Below are 17,362 nucleotides of genomic sequence, written 5' to 3' on the forward strand. Positions count from 1 at the left end.
ATTTATTTAATAATATAATATTTAGTCTTTCAAAATCTTTTTTTATTTCAAAGTTATTTTAAAATCATTTACATAATAGAGAATATTATATCCTATAACGTTTACAATTTTAAAACTTAAATAGATATAGTTCATTTATGTACTAGCGCTTATTTTAATTTCTCAAACATTTTAATTAACACAACTATATCAATCGAATCCAATAAATAAGCGTTACTATCGTTTACTTGACTAATTTGAAAACATATATATTTAATGAACACGTTTTAAATACACGTTGCAAGTTATTTATATATTTAGTTCTAACAATTAACATTTCGACTTATTGTATATATTCAAATTCATTCTTTAAAAGATTTCATCTATATCATAAACGTTTTCAATAATATGAAAACTAAATAATTATCCTATCAAAGATACGAGGCAATCATTGCATTGAAAATTAAGCAGGAATCTCTACTAACCTTTGTCCAGTTATCGTTAATTGACATATTTGTTCTTACTTGTAAATCACCTTACTATTGTCCAAATACTGTTAAAATGAAAAGATTTTTCGAATCAACGTGGACCTCACAACAGAGACCCGTAATCATATCATAATGTATCTGATAATTCAATCATTTGATATTATCTTTTAATTATGTCGATAAATATATTGAAACTAATACGTTTATGTAAAGTATTATTTATCAAATACTTTGTTAAAGTTCTCAAGTCATATGATTGATTTCATAACTTATTTTTATATCAACCAAACCGTTTAATGTTTTATTAATATTTCGTAATTTAGTATACACACACATATATATACATACATATCTATTTACACATTATTGTTCGTGAATCGTCAAGAACAGTCGAAGGGTAAATGAATACATGAACACAGTTCAAAGTTTTTGAGATTTCAACATTACAGACTTTGCTTATCGTGTTGAAACATTAAATCATTTAAAGATAAAGTTTAAATTTGGTCGGAAATTTCTGGGTCGTCACATTTCGACTGGCCGACAGATGTAGTGGAGTGGCGCACACTATCCGTTAAATTGGAAAATCCAACACCCGGTCCACTACAAATTCTGGACACCACTTACTCCGAATCAGAAAAAATATTGTCTAACCAGATACCCTATACGATCAATAGAACTCGTTTCTGATGTGGACGATCCACTCCCGTGGCAACCACATAGCATACTCTGACTCCTATAACCGAGACCCCCGTCAAACCTGACACTCCGATACCAGTTGTTGGGAAAATTACGGTCTCACTAATTCCCACCACCCAGCCCAACAATAATAGTAAAGAAATAAGAATAATACACAACACAAGATTTAATGTGGAAACTCCAAAACATGAGAAAAACCACCGGCCCCCAAAGAGAGAAATACACTATATCACAAATTGTTACAATGATATAGACGACTCTCTTAAGCCAACCACACTCTCCAAAATATTTAACTAATACAACTCTCAAACAAGGGTAAGAAAGAAAGAAATAATCAAATACTTAAAGTGTATTGATGGGTGCAATTTGGAAGTGAGGCTTAACACTCCTTTTATAACAAGTCACCCCCTCCCACTTCTTCCTCCCACCTATGTGGGATAATATCCATTCACAAATACCAAGCAACCATATTCATTTCTTATGATCAAAACTATAACCAACAAAACGAGGGCGAGAAGAACCTCAAGTGGAGTTTCTTTGCTAACAGTCAATCTGCTACATTCATTCATATCAATTGGTTCCTCAGATACTTTTCTCAGAATAAACTATTGTATCGCAGTAGCTAACGTAAAACGCAGCTCTTGCAGCGCCAAAAGTACACATGGGCACATTCTTCTACCACTCCCAAAATGAAGCAGTTCAAAATGCTTTCCCTTAACATCAATATCCTTATGACTAGTCAAGAATCTTTCTAGCTGAAATTTGTAAGGATCTGGCCAAATATCCGGATCATAATGAATCTTTGAAAGATTTACTATGAGACGAGTACCTTTTGGGATACTGTAACCACCCACAAAGCAGTCTTCCATGGATTCATGAGGTACTGACAGAGGTGCAGCAGGGTATAACCGCATCATTTCTTTGATGATGGCTTCAAGGTAGACCAAGTTCTTCAAGTCCGACTCCTCTACGAGTCTCTCCTTTCCAACATGATTGTCAATTTCAAGCTGTGCAGTTTCTAATGCTCTAGGGTTGTTGAGTAGTAAACTTAATGCCCATGTTAAATTCGTGGATATTGTGTCCAAGGCGGCTGTTAGAACTTGCTGTCATCATAAACAAATTCTTAACTAGATTTACGTAGAGTCTGTTTACTTCACTTAATGATCTGTTTCGCTCTTAATTCAGTATGTAAAATTGTTGTTTATTTGTCAATTAATCTGTAAATTAGTCTGTTTCTTGGAGACAGACATATAATCACACACTCATTCCCAAACAGATCCAAATGGAAACATGACTTGATACATAAATAAATTAAACAGACTCTAGTTATATTTGCGTAATTGTTAGAACTTGCTGTCAACATAAACAAATTCTTAACTAGACCTACTTAGTTATATATGCGTAAAAGTAAACGAAACTTATATATTTATGAAGTTAAAAGAGGGAGTTATATTTTACTTGACATGTTGCTTTGATAATTGTGTCGTGATCAAAACCGGAGAATTCATCTTCAGAAGCCTCTTGAATGGAATCGAGTGCATTTATGAAGACTTGATTGCCCTCATGGTTTTCTCCTGACTCTCTCTTTATATTTAACTCATATAACCATTCATCCATAATACCACCTGAAATGTCCCGTTCTTATTGATTAAAAACGTTCCATATTAATTGATTTCGTTGCGAGGTTTTGACCTCTATATGAGACGTTTTTCAAAGACTGCATTCATTTTTAAACAAACCATAACCTTTATTTCATCAATAAAGGTTTAAAAAGCTTTACGTAGATTATCAAATAATGATAATCTAAAATATCCTGTTTACACACGACCATTACATAATGGTTTACAATACAAATATGTTACAACAAAATAAGTTTCTTGAATGCAGTTTTTACACAATATCATACAAGCATGGACTCCAAATCTTGTCCTTATTTAAGTATGCGACAGCGGAAGCTCTTAATAATCACCTGAGAATAAACATGCTTAAAACGTCAACAAAAATGTTGGTGAGTTATAGGTTTAACCTATATATATCAAATCGTAACAATAGACCACAAGATTTCATATTTGAATACACATCCCATACATAGAGATAAAAATCATTCATATGGTGAACACCTGGTAACCGACAATAACAAGATGCATATATAAGAATATCCCCATCATTCCGGGACACCCTTCGGATATGATATAAATTTCGAAGTACTAAAGCATCCGGTACTTTGGATGGGGTTTGTTAGGCCCAATAGATCTATCTTTAGGATTCGCGTCAATTAGGGTGTCTGTTCCCTAATTCTTAGATTACCAGACTTAATAAAAAGGGGCATATTCGATTTCGATAATTCAACCATAGAATGTAGTTTCACGTACTTGTGTCTATTTTGTAAATCATTTATAAAACCTGCATGTATTCTCATCCCAAAAATATTAGATTTTAAAAGTGGGACTATAACTCACTTTCTCAGATTTTTACTTCGTCGGGAAGTAAGACTTGGCCACTGGTTGATTCACAAACCTATAACAATATATACATATATATCAAAGTATGTTCAAAATATATTTACAACACTTTTAATATATTTTGATGTTTTAAGTTTATTAAGTCAGCTGTCCTCGTTAGTAACCTACAACTAGTTGTCCACAGTTAGATGTACAGAAATAAATCGATAAATATTATCTTGAATCAATCCACGACCCAGTGTATACGTATCTCAGTATTGATCACAACTCAAACTATATATATTTTGGAATCAACCTCAACCCTGTATAGCTAACTCCAACATTCACATATAGAGTGTCTATGGTTGTTCCGAAATATATATAGATGTGTCGACATGATAGGTCGAAACATTGTATACGTGTCTATGGTATCTCAAGATTACATAATATATAATACAAGTTGATTAAGTTATGGTTGGAATAGATTTGTTACCAATTTTCACGTAGCTAAAATGAGAAAAATTATCCAATCTTGTTTTACCCATAACTTCTTCATTTTAAATCCGTTTTGAGTGAATCAAATTGCTATGGTTTCATATTGAACTCTATTTTATGAATCTAAACAAAAAAAGTATAGGTTTCTAGTCGGAAAAATAAGTTACAAGTCGTTTTTGTAAAGGTAGTCATTTCAGTCGAAAGAACGACGTCTAGATGACCATTTTAGAAAACATACTTCCACTTTGAATTTAACCATAATTTTTGGATATAGTTTCATGTTCATAATAAAAATCATTTTCTCAGAATAACAACTTTTAAATCAAAGTTTATCATAGTTTTTAATTAACTAACCCAAAACAGCCCGCGGTGTTACTACGACGGCGTAAATCCGGTTTTACGGTGTTTTTCGTGTTTCCAGGTTTTAAATCATTAAGTTAGCATATCATATAGATATAGAACATGTGTTTAGTTGATTTTAAAAGTCAAGTTAGAAGGATTAACTTTTGTTTGCGAACAAGTTTAGAATTAACTAAACTATGTTCTAGTGATTACAAGTTTAAACCTTCGAATAAGATAGCTTTATATGTATGAATCGAATGATGTTATGAACATCATTACTACCTTAAGTTCCTTGGATGAACCTACTGGAAAAGGGAAAAATGGATCTAGCTTCAATGGATCCTTGGATGGCTCAAAGTTCTTGAAGCAAAATCATGACACGAAAACAAGTTCAAGTAAGATCATCACTTGAAATAAGATTGTTATAGTTATAGAAATTGAACCAAAGTTTGAATATGATTATTACCTTGTATTAGAATGATAACCTACTGTAAGAAACAAAGATTTCTTGAGGTTGGATGATCACCTTACAAGATTGGAAGTGAGCTAGCAAACTTGAAAGTATTCTTGATTTTATGAAACTAGAACTTTTGGAATTTATGAAGAACACTTAGAACTTGAAGATAGAACTTGAGAGAGTTCAATTAGATGAAGAAAATTGAAGAATGAAAGTGTTTGTAGGTGTTTTTGGTCGTTGGTGTATGGATTAGATATAAAGGATATGTAATTTTGTTTTCATGTAAATAAGTCATGAATGATTACTCATATTTTTGTAATCTTATGAGATATTTCATGCTAGTTGCCAAATGATGGTTCCCACATGTGTTAGGTGACTCACATGGGCTGCTAAGAGCTGATCATTGGAGTGTATATACCAATAGTACATACATCTAAAAGCTGTGTATTGTACGAGTACGAATACGGGTGCATACGAGTAGAATTGTTGATGAAACTGAACGAGAATGTAATTGTAAGCATTTTTGTTAAGTAGAAGTATTTTGATAAGTGTATTGAAGTCTTTCAAAAGTGTATAAATACATATTAAAACACTACATGTATATACATTTTAACTGAGTCGTTAAGTCATCGTTAGTCGTTACATGTAAGTGTTGTTTTGGAACCTTTAGGTTAACGATCTTGTTAAATGTTGTTAACCCAATGTTTATAATATCAAAAGAGATTTTAAATTATTATATTATCATGATATTATGATGTACGAATATCTCTTAATATGATATATATACATTAAATGTCGTTACAACGATAAACGTTACATATATGTCTCGTTTCGAAATCATTAAGTTAGTAGTCTTGTTTTTACATATGTAGTTCATTGTTAATATAATTAATGATATGTTTACTTATCATAATATCATGTTAACTATATATATAACCATATATATGTCATCATATAGTTTTTTTACAATTTTTAACGTTCGTGAATCACCGGTCAACTTGGGTGGTCAATTGTCTATATGAAACCTATTTCAATTAATCAAGTCTTAACAAGTTTGATTGCTTATCATGTTGGAAACATTTAATCATGTAAATATCAATCTCAATTAATATATATAAACATGGAAAAGTTCGGGTCACTACAGTACCTACCCGTTAAATAAATTTCGTCCCGAAATTTTAAGCTGTTGAAGGTGTTGACGAATCTTCTGGAAATAGATGCGGGTATTTCTTCTTCATCTGATCTTCACGCTCCCAGGTGAACTCGGGTCCTCTACGAGCATTCCATCGAACCTTAACAATTGGTATCTTGTTTTGCTTAAGTCTTTTAACCTCACGATCCATTATTTCGACGGGTTCTTCGATGAATTGGAGTTTTTCGTTGATTTGGATTTCATCTAACGGAATAGTGAGATCTTCTTTAGCAAAACATTTCTTCAAATTCGAGACGTGGAAAGTGTTATGTACAGCCGCGAGTTGTTGAGGTAACTCAAGTCGGTAAGCTACTGGTCCGACACGATCAATAATCTTGAATGGTCCAATATACCTTGGATTTAATTTCCCTCGTTTACCAAATCGAACAACGCCTTTCCAAGGTGCAACTTTAAGCATGACCATCTCTCCAATTTCAAATTCTATATCTTTTCTTTTAATGTCAGCGTAGCTCTTTTGTCGACTTTGGGCGGTTTTCAACCGTTGTTGAATTTGGATGATCTTCTCGGTAGTTTCTTGTATAATCTCCGGACCCGTAATCTGTCTATCCCCCACTTCACTCCAACAAATCGGAGACCTGCACTTTCTACCATAAAGTGCTTCAAACGGTGCCATCTCAATGCTTGAATGGTAGCTGTTGTTGTAGGAAAATTCTGCTAATGGTAGATGTCGATCCCAACTGTTTCCGAAATCAATAACACATGCTCGTAGCATGTCTTCAAGCGTTTGTATCGTCCTTTCGCTCTGCCCATCAGTTTGTGGATGATAGGCAGTACTCATGTCTAGACGAGTTCCTAATGCTTGCTGTAATGTCTGCCAGAATCTTGAAATAAATCTGCCATCCCTATCAGAGATAATAGAGATTGGTATTCCATGTCTGGAGACGACTTCCTTCAAATACAGTCGTGCTAACTTCTCCATCTTGTCATCTTCTCTTATTGGTAGGAAGTGTGCTGATTTGGTGAGACGATCAACTATTACCCAAATAGTATCAAAACCACTTGCAGTCCTTGGCAATTTAGTGATGAAATCCATGGTAATGTTTTCCCATTTCCATTCCGGGATTTCGGGTTGTTGAAGTAGACCTGATGGTTTCTGATGCTCAGCTTTGACCTTAGAACACGTCAAACATTCTCCTACGTATTTAGCAACATCGGCTTTCATACCCGGCCACCAAAAATGTTTCTTGAGATCCTTGTACATCTTCCCCGTTCCAGGATGTATTGAGTATCTGGTTTTATGAGCTTCTCTAAGTACCATTTCTCTCATATCTCCAAATTTTGGTACCCAAATCCTTTCAGCCCTATACCGGGTTCCGTCTTCCCGAATATTAAGATGCTTCTCCGATCCTTTGGGTATTTCATCCTTTAAATTTCCCTCTTTTAAAACTCCTTGTTGCGCCTCCTTTATTTGAGTAGTAAGGTTATTATGAATCATTATATTCATAGATTTTACTCGAATGGGTTCTCTGTCCTTCCTGCTCAAGGCATCGGCTACCACATTTGCCTTCCCCGGGTGGTAACGAATCTCAAAGTCATAATCATTCAACAATTCAATCCACCTACGCTGCCTCATATTCAGTTGTTTCTGATTAAATATGTGTTGAAGACTTTTGTGGTCGGTATATATAATACTTTTGACCCCATATAAGTAGTGCCTCCAAGTCTTTAATGCAAAAACAACCGCGCCTAATTCCAAATCATGCGTCGTATAATTTTGTTCGTGAATCTTCAATTGTCTAGACGCATAAGCAATCACCTTCGTTCGTTGCATTAATACACAACCGAGACCTTGCTTTGATGCGTCACAATAAATCACAAAATCATCATTCCCTTCAGGCAATGACAATATAGGTGCCGTAGTTAGCTTTTTCTTCAATAACTGAAACGCTTTCTCTTGTTCATCATTCCATTCAAATTTCTTCCCTTTATGCGTTAATGCAGTCAAGGGTTTTGCTATTCTGGAAAAGTCTTGGATGAACCTTCTGTAGTAACCAGCTAGTCCTAAAAACTGGCGTATGTGTTTCGGAGTTTTCGGGGTTTCCCACTTTTCAACAGTTTCTATCTTTGCCGGATCCACCTTAATACCTTCTTTGTTCACTATGTGACCGAGGAATTGAACTTCTTCCAACCAAAATGCACACTTTGAAAACTTAGCGTACAATTCTTCCTTCCTCAATACTTCTAACACCTTTCTCAAATGTTCACCGTGTTCTTGGTCATTCTTTGAGTAAATAAGTATGTCATCAATGAAAACAATGACAAACTTGTCAAGGTATGGTCCACACACTCGGTTCATAAGGTCCATGAACACAGCTGGTGCATTAGTTAAACCAAACGGCATGACCATAAACTCGTAATGACCGTAACGTGTTCTGAAAGCAGTCTTTGGAATATCATCTTCTTTCACCCGCATTTGATGATACCCGGAACGTAAGTCAATCTTTGAATAAACAGACGAGCCTTGTAGTTGATCAAATAAGTCGTCGATTCTCGGTAGTGGGTAGCGGTTCTTGATGGTAAGTTTGTTCAACTCTCGGTAGTCGATACACAACCTGAATGTACCATCTTTCTTCTTGACAAACAAAACAGGAGCTCCCCACGGTGATGTGCTTGGTCGAATGAAACCACGCTCTAAAAGTTCTTGTAATTGGCTTTGCAGTTCTTTCATCTCGCTGGGTGCGAGTCTGTAAGGAGCACGAGCTATTGGTGCAGCTCCTGGTACAAGATCTATTTGAAATTCAACGGATCGATGTGGGGGTAATCCCGGTAATTCTTTCGGAAATACATCGGGAAATTCTTTTGCAATGGGAACATCATTGATGCTCTTTTCTTCAGTTTGTACTTTCTCGACGTGTGCTAGAACAGCATAGCAACCTTTTCTTATTAGTTTTTGTGCCTTCAAATTACTAATAAGATGTAGCTTCGTGTTGCCCTTTTCTCCGTACACCATTAAGGGTTTTCCTTTTTCTCGTATAATGCGAATTGCATTTTTGTAACAAACGATCTCCGCTTTCACTTCTTTCAACCAGTCCATACCGATTATCACATCAAAACTCCCTAACTCTACTGGTATCAAATCAATCTTAAATGTTTCGCTAACCAGTTTAATTTCTCGATTCCGACATATATTATCTGCTGAAATTAATTTACCATTTGCTAATTCGAGTAAAAATTTACTATCCAAAGGCGTCAATGGACAACTTAATTTAGCACAAAAATCTCTACTCATATAGCTTCTATCCGCACCCGAATCAAATAAAACGTAAGCAGATTTATTGTCAATAAGAAACGTACCCGTAACAAGCTCCGGGTCTTCCTGTGCCTCTACCGCATTAATATTGAAAACTCTTCCACGGCCTTGTCCATTTGTGTTCTCCTGGTTCGGGCAATTTCTAATAATGTGGCCTGGTTTTCCACATTTATAACAAACTACATTGGCATAACTTGCTCCGACACTACTTGCTCCGCCATTACTCGTTCCGACACCATTTGTTCCTTTCGTTCTATTAACCCCTGGTCCGTAGACCTCACACTTCGCCGCGCTATGACCATTTCTTTTACACTTGTTGCAAAATTTGGTGCAGAACCCCGAGTGATTCTTTTCACACCTTTGGCATAGTTGCTTCTGATTGTTGTTGTTGTTGTTGCGGTTATTATTGTTGTTGGGATGATTGTTGTAGTTGCTGTTGTTGTTGTTGTTGTTGTTGTTGTTGGGCCGTTTGTTGTAGTTGCGATTGATGTTGCGATTGTTGGGATAATTGTTGCGATTATTGTTGTAATTGCTGTTGTTGTTATATTGGTGATTCTTATCACCGTTTTCCTCCCACTTTCTTTTGACTTGCTTCACATTGGCCTCTTCAGCAGTCTGTTCTTTAATTCTTTCTTCAATCTGGTTCACTAGTTTGTGAGCCATTCTACATGCCTGTTGTATGGAGGCGGGCTCGTGTGAACTTATATCTTCTTGGATTCTTTCCGGTAATCCTTTCACAAACGCGTCGATCTTCTCTTCCTCATCTTCGAATGCTCCCGGACACAATAGGCACAATTCTGTGAATCGTCTTTCGTACGTGGTAATATCAAATCCTTGGGTTCGTAACCCTCTAAGTTCTGTCTTGAGCTTATTGACCTCGGTTCTGGGACGGTACTTCTCGTTCATCAAGTGCTTGAATGCTGACCACGGTAGTGCGTACGCATCATCTTGTCCCACTTGCTCTAGATAGGTATTCCACCATGTTAACGCAGAACCTGTGAAGGTATGCGTAGCGTACTTCACTTTGTCCTCTTCAGTACACTTACTTATGGCAAACACCGATTCAACCTTCTCGGTCCACCGTTTCAATCCGATCGGTCCTTCGGTTCCATCAAATTCCAAAGGTTTGCAGGCAGTGAATTCTTTGTAGGTGCATCCTACACGATTTCCTGTACTGCTAGATCCAAGGTTATTGTTGGTATGTAGCGCAGCCTGTACTGCGGCTATGTTTGAAGCTAGAAAAGTACGGAATTCCTCTTCATTCATATTCACAGTGTGTCGAGTAGTCGGTGCCATTTCCTTCAAAATAGTTAAATGGAACAAGTTAATCATACAGAATATTAAGAGTAGTTAATAGTATTTCGTAGCATAATATGAACTCATTTATAAAAGCTTTTTCTTCATATTAGCGTTTTATAAGTTTAAATTCGGGTAGTACCTACCCGTTAAGTTCATACTTAGTAGCTAATATACAATTCAACTACTACAATTCTATATGAAAAACTGATTATAATAATATTTCGCGTTCAAACTTTTATACAATATTTTACAAACTTACAATACCGCTTATTTTACATAAAGCATGAAATATAGCACACAATAACTTTGATACAAGATAGTTGTGAAGACAATTCTAGCTAGTACACAAGTCGTTCAGCAAAGGCAATAAAGACACGTAATTCATACGTCCAGAAACAAGTCATGCATTCTGGTTTTACTAGGACTACTTCCCATCCTTGGTCTTGTGCAACATAACCGTTATGGCCGTTGATAAGACAGCGTGTTGTAACGTCATCAAAGGGACGAGGGTTACGTAATGTCCAACAGTCCCGTAATAATCTAAAAACCTCATTTCTTACCCCAATTACCGACTCCGTCACTTGTGGAAACGTTTTGTTTAATAGTTGTAGCCCGATGTTCTTGTTCTCACTTTGGTGAGAAGCGAACATTACTAATCCGTAAGCATAACATGCTTCTTTATGTTGCATGTTAGCCGCTTTTTCTAAATCACGAAGTCCAATATTCGGATATATTGAGTCAAAATAATTTCTTAACCCGTTGCGTAAAATAGCATTTGGGTTCCCCGCAATATATGCGTCAAAGTAAACACATCGTAACTTATGGGTTTCCCAATGTGATATCCCCCATCTTTCAAACGAAAGTCTCTTATAAACCAAGACATTCTTGGAACGTTCTTCGAATGTCTTACAAACTGATCTCGCCTTAAATAGTTGTGCCGAAGAATTCTGGCCGACTCTAGACAAGATTTCATCAATCATGTCTCCGGGTAGGTCTCTTAAAATATTGGGTTGTCTATCCATTTTGTGTTTTTAAACTGTAAAATAGACAAGAGTTAGATTCATAAAAAAAATACTTATTAATACAAGCAATTTTTACATATATCATAAAGCATAAGAACACTATATTCCATATATTACACCACACGAATACAACTATCTTATTCCGACTCGCTCGTTTCTTCTTCTTCGGTTTTGGTTCGTTTTGCCAAGTTTCTAGGGATATATGATGTTCCCCTAATACGAGCCGTCGTTGTCCACATTGGTTTAGAAAAACCTGGTGGTTTAGAGGTTCCCGGGTCATTGTTACAACTTAAGGACTTCGGGGGTTGACGATACATATAAAGTTCATCGGGGTTGGAATTAGATTTCTCTATTTTTATGCCCTTTTCCTTATTATTTTCTTTTGCCTTTTTAAATTCAGTTGGGGTAATTTCTATAACATCATCGGAATTCTCGTCGGAATTCGATTCATCGGAGAATTGGTAATCCTCCCAATATTTTGCTTCCTTGGCGGAAACACCATTGACCATAATTAACTTTGGTCGGTTGGTTGAGGATTTTCTTTTACTTAACCGTTTTATTATTTCCCCCACCGGTTCTATTTCTTCATCCGGTTCCGATTCTTCTTCCGGTTCCGATTCTTCTTCCGGTTCCGACTCTTCTTCCGGTTCCTCTTCGGGAACTTGTGAATCAGTCCACAAATCATTCCAATTTACATTTGACTCTTCATTATTATTAGGTGAGTCAATGGGACTTGTTCTAGAGGTAGACATCTATCACATAATATCAAACACGTTAAGAGATTAATATATCACATAATATTCATATGTTAAAAATATATAGTTTCCAACAAAAATGTTAAGCAATCATTTTTAAAGAAAACACGGTCGAAGTCCAGACTCACTAATGCATCCTAACAAACTCGATAAGACACACTAATGCAAATTTTCTGGTTCTCTAAGACCAACGCTCGGATACCACCTGAAATGTCCCGTTCTTATTGATTAAAAACGTTCCATATTAATTGATTTCGTTGCGAGGTTTTGACCTCTATATGAGACGTTTTTCAAAGACTGCATTCATTTTTAAACAAACCATAACCTTTATTTCATCAATAAAGGTTTAAAAAGCTTTACGTAGATTATCAAATAATGATAATCTAAAATATCCTGTTTACACACGACCATTACATAATGGTTTACAATACAAATATGTTACAACAAAATAAGTTTCTTGAATGCAGTTTTTACACAATATCATACAAGCATGGACTCCAAATCTTGTCCTTATTTAAGTATGCGACAGCGGAAGCTCTTAATAATCACCTGAGAATAAACATGCTTAAAACGTCAACAAAAATGTTGGTGAGTTATAGGTTTAACCTATATATATCAAATCGTAACAATAGACCACAAGATTTCATATTTGAATACACATCCCATACATAGAGATAAAAATCATTCATATGGTGAACACCTGGTAACCGACAATAACAAGATGCATATATAAGAATATCCCCATCATTCCGGGACACCCTTCGGATATGATATAAATTTCGAAGTACTAAAGCATCCGGTACTTTGGATGGGGTTTGTTAGGCCCAATAGATCTATCTTTAGGATTCGCGTCAATTAGGGTGTCTGTTCCCTAATTCTTAGATTACCAGACTTAATAAAAAGGGGCATATTCGATTTCGATAATTCAACCATAGAATGTAGTTTCACGTACTTGTGTCTATTTTGTAAATCATTTATAAAACCTGCATGTATTCTCATCCCAAAAATATTAGATTTTAAAAGTGGGACTATAACTCACTTTCTCAGATTTTTACTTCGTCGGGAAGTAAGACTTGGCCACTGGTTGATTCACAAACCTATAACAATATATACATATATATCAAAGTATGTTCAAAATATATTTACAACACTTTTAATATATTTTGATGTTTTAAGTTTATTAAGTCAGCTGTCCTCGTTAGTAACCTACAACTAGTTGTCCACAGTTAGATGTACAGAAATAAATCGATAAATATTATCTTGAATCAATCCACGACCCAGTGTATACGTATCTCAGTATTGATCACAACTCAAACTATATATATTTTGGAATCAACCTCAACCCTGTATAGCTAACTCCAACATTCACATATAGAGTGTCTATGGTTGTTCCGAAATATATATAGATGTGTCGACATGATAGGTCGAAACATTGTATACGTGTCTATGGTATCTCAAGATTACATAATATATAATACAAGTTGATTAAGTTATGGTTGGAATAGATTTGTTACCAATTTTCACGTAGCTAAAATGAGAAAAATTATCCAATCTTGTTTTACCCATAACTTCTTCATTTTAAATCCGTTTTGAGTGAATCAAATTGCTATGGTTTCATATTGAACTCTATTTTATGAATCTAAACAAAAAAAGTATAGGTTTCTAGTCGGAAAAATAAGTTACAAGTCGTTTTTGTAAAGGTAGTCATTTCAGTCGAAAGAACGACGTCTAGATGACCATTTTAGAAAACATACTTCCACTTTGAATTTAACCATAATTTTTGGATATAGTTTCATGTTCATAATAAAAATCATTTTCTCAGAATAACAACTTTTAAATCAAAGTTTATCATAGTTTTTAATTAACTAACCCAAAACAGCCCGCGGTGTTACTACGACGGCGTAAATCCGGTTTTACGGTGTTTTTCGTGTTTCCAGGTTTTAAATCATTAAGTTAGCATATCATATAGATATAGAACATGTGTTTAGTTGATTTTAAAAGTCAAGTTAGAAGGATTAACTTTTGTTTGCGAACAAGTTTAGAATTAACTAAACTATGTTCTAGTGATTACAAGTTTAAACCTTCGAATAAGATAGCTTTATATGTATGAATCGAATGATGTTATGAACATCATTACTACCTTAAGTTCCTTGGATGAACCTACTGGAAAAGGGAAAAATGGATCTAGCTTCAATGGATCCTTGGATGGCTCAAAGTTCTTGAAGCAAAATCATGACACGAAAACAAGTTCAAGTAAGATCATCACTTGAAATAAGATTGTTATAGTTATAGAAATTGAACCAAAGTTTGAATATGATTATTACCTTGTATTAGAATGATAACCTACTGTAAGAAACAAAGATTTCTTGAGGTTGGATGATCACCTTACAAGATTGGAAGTGAGCTAGCAAACTTGAAAGTATTCTTGATTTTATGAAACTAGAACTTTTGGAATTTATGAAGAACACTTAGAACTTGAAGATAGAACTTGAGAGAGTTCAATTAGATGAAGAAAATTGAAGAATGAAAGTGTTTGTAGGTGTTTTTGGTCGTTGGTGTATGGATTAGATATAAAGGATATGTAATTTTGTTTTCATGTAAATAAGTCATGAATGATTACTCATATTTTTGTAATCTTATGAGATATTTCATGCTAGTTGCCAAATGATGGTTCCCACATGTGTTAGGTGACTCACATGGGCTGCTAAGAGCTGATCATTGGAGTGTATATACCAATAGTACATACATCTAAAAGCTGTGTATTGTACGAGTACGAATACGGGTGCATACGAGTAGAATTGTTGATGAAACTGAACGAGAATGTAATTGTAAGCATTTTTGTTAAGTAGAAGTATTTTGATAAGTGTATTGAAGTCTTTCAAAAGTGTATAAATACATATTAAAACACTACATGTATATACATTTTAACTGAGTCGTTAAGTCATCGTTAGTCGTTACATGTAAGTGTTGTTTTGGAACCTTTAGGTTAACGATCTTGTTAAATGTTGTTAACCCAATGTTTATAATATCAAAAGAGATTTTAAATTATTATATTATCATGATATTATGATGTACGAATATCTCTTAATATGATATATATACATTAAATGTCGTTACAACGATAAACGTTACATATATGTCTCGTTTCGAAATCATTAAGTTAGTAGTCTTGTTTTTACATATGTAGTTCATTGTTAATATAATTAATGATATGTTTACTTATCATAATATCATGTTAACTATATATATAACCATATATATGTCATCATATAGTTTTTTTACAATTTTTAACGTTCGTGAATCACCGGTCAACTTGGGTGGTCAATTGTCTATATGAAACCTATTTCAATTAATCAAGTCTTAACAAGTTTGATTGCTTATCATGTTGGAAACATTTAATCATGTAAATATCAATCTCAATTAATATATATAAACATGGAAAAGTTCGGGTCACTACACCACCTACTTCTTTTGCTACTTTTTTCATGGACTTTTTGGTTCCGTCCAAATCAAAATACTTAAGAAAAGGGATATAATCTGACACCACAAACGCACCTAATAACTCAAAGTATTTTCTGATGACAACATGAAATCGAGCCCTTTCTTCATCGTTGGCCAAAAATCTTTTCCCAGAAAGAATCCTAACAACGACTTTTAATATTAGATCTTCGAACCATTGCTTCATATCCACCTTCACCGTATGTAAATCCTTACAGTACTCTTTGTTCTTTACCCAAACATCATATAAACTTTTAATGGACACCCTAACTTCTGATGCATGAATATGTCCAAACATTTGTACTCGTCGTTGAGACAGAACTTCAAGCGTGACTATCTTACGGATTTTTCGCCAATAATCCCCGTAAGGACTAAAACCAAACAAGGCATAGTTATACAACATGAGCTCAAATGCCTGTGCTTTAGGTCGACTCTTCGAAGGCTCTATCATTTGTAGTAAAGCACTTTTTTGCTATCTCTCCATTGCTTACCACCAACACTTTGTGAAAGCCAAGTTTGATTGTAAAAATGGGACCATATTTATCTGCCAGATCGCCTAAAACTTTGTGAGGTAGCTTTGAGCCACATAATAGATGCAAATTTCCGATTACAGGCCATGCACTTTTTACTTCAGGCGGCTTTATATCGGTAACTACTCTCTTTTTGTTGATGAATTGAAGTAGGAAAGGTAGTGCAATGACAGAAACAGTGGTTGCTAGTATTGTTAGAAATGAGAGGTTATTGAACTCCATTGCCCGCTTTTTGTTAAAGATATGATAACAATATGATCCGTTATAACAAATTCACACGACGTTGTTATAAGGATTGATTATATATGATGTTGTTTTGTTTATTGGTGAAGAATGTAATTGAAAGGACCCGTTCATATACATTATAAACGATTCACAATAGTTGATTACATTGCGAGGTATTTGACCTCTATATGATACATTTTACAAACATTGCATTCGTTTTTAAAAGACAATCTTTCTTTACATCGAAAATTGACAGGCATGCATATCATTTCATAATATCCACTATCCAACTATAAATTGATTTAATAATAATCTTTGATGAACTCAATGACTCGAATGCAATGTTCTTCGAAATATGCTATGAAAGACTCCAAGTAATATCTTTAAAATGAGCAAATGCACAGCGGAAGATTTCTTTAACACCTGAGAATAAACATGCTTTAAAGTGTCAACCAAAAGGTTGGTGAGTTCATTAGTTTATCATAATCATTTATTTTCATCATTTTAATAGACCCCAAGAATTTCATTTCCAGTTCTCATAAATATACGTCCCATGCATAGAGACAAAAATAATCATTCATATGGTGAACACCTGGTAACCGACATTAACTAGATACATATAATAATATCCCCTATCATTCCGGGATCCTCCTTCGGACATGATATAAATTT

General features: G+C 34.6%; 1 pseudogene; it reads right to left on the bottom strand.

Annotated features, from left to right (window-relative positions):
• Positions 1 to 1,591: 1,591 nt before the first annotated feature.
• On the bottom strand, positions 1,592 to 16,687 carry LOC139869328 (cytochrome P450 CYP82D47-like; annotated as a pseudogene).
• Between the last annotated feature and the right edge of the window lie 675 nt (positions 16,688 to 17,362).

The sequence above is a fragment of the Rutidosis leptorrhynchoides genome, chromosome 9 (assembly GCF_046630445.1).
Source record: "Rutidosis leptorrhynchoides isolate AG116_Rl617_1_P2 chromosome 9, CSIRO_AGI_Rlap_v1, whole genome shotgun sequence".
NCBI lineage: Eukaryota > Viridiplantae > Streptophyta > Magnoliopsida > Asterales > Asteraceae > Rutidosis > Rutidosis leptorrhynchoides.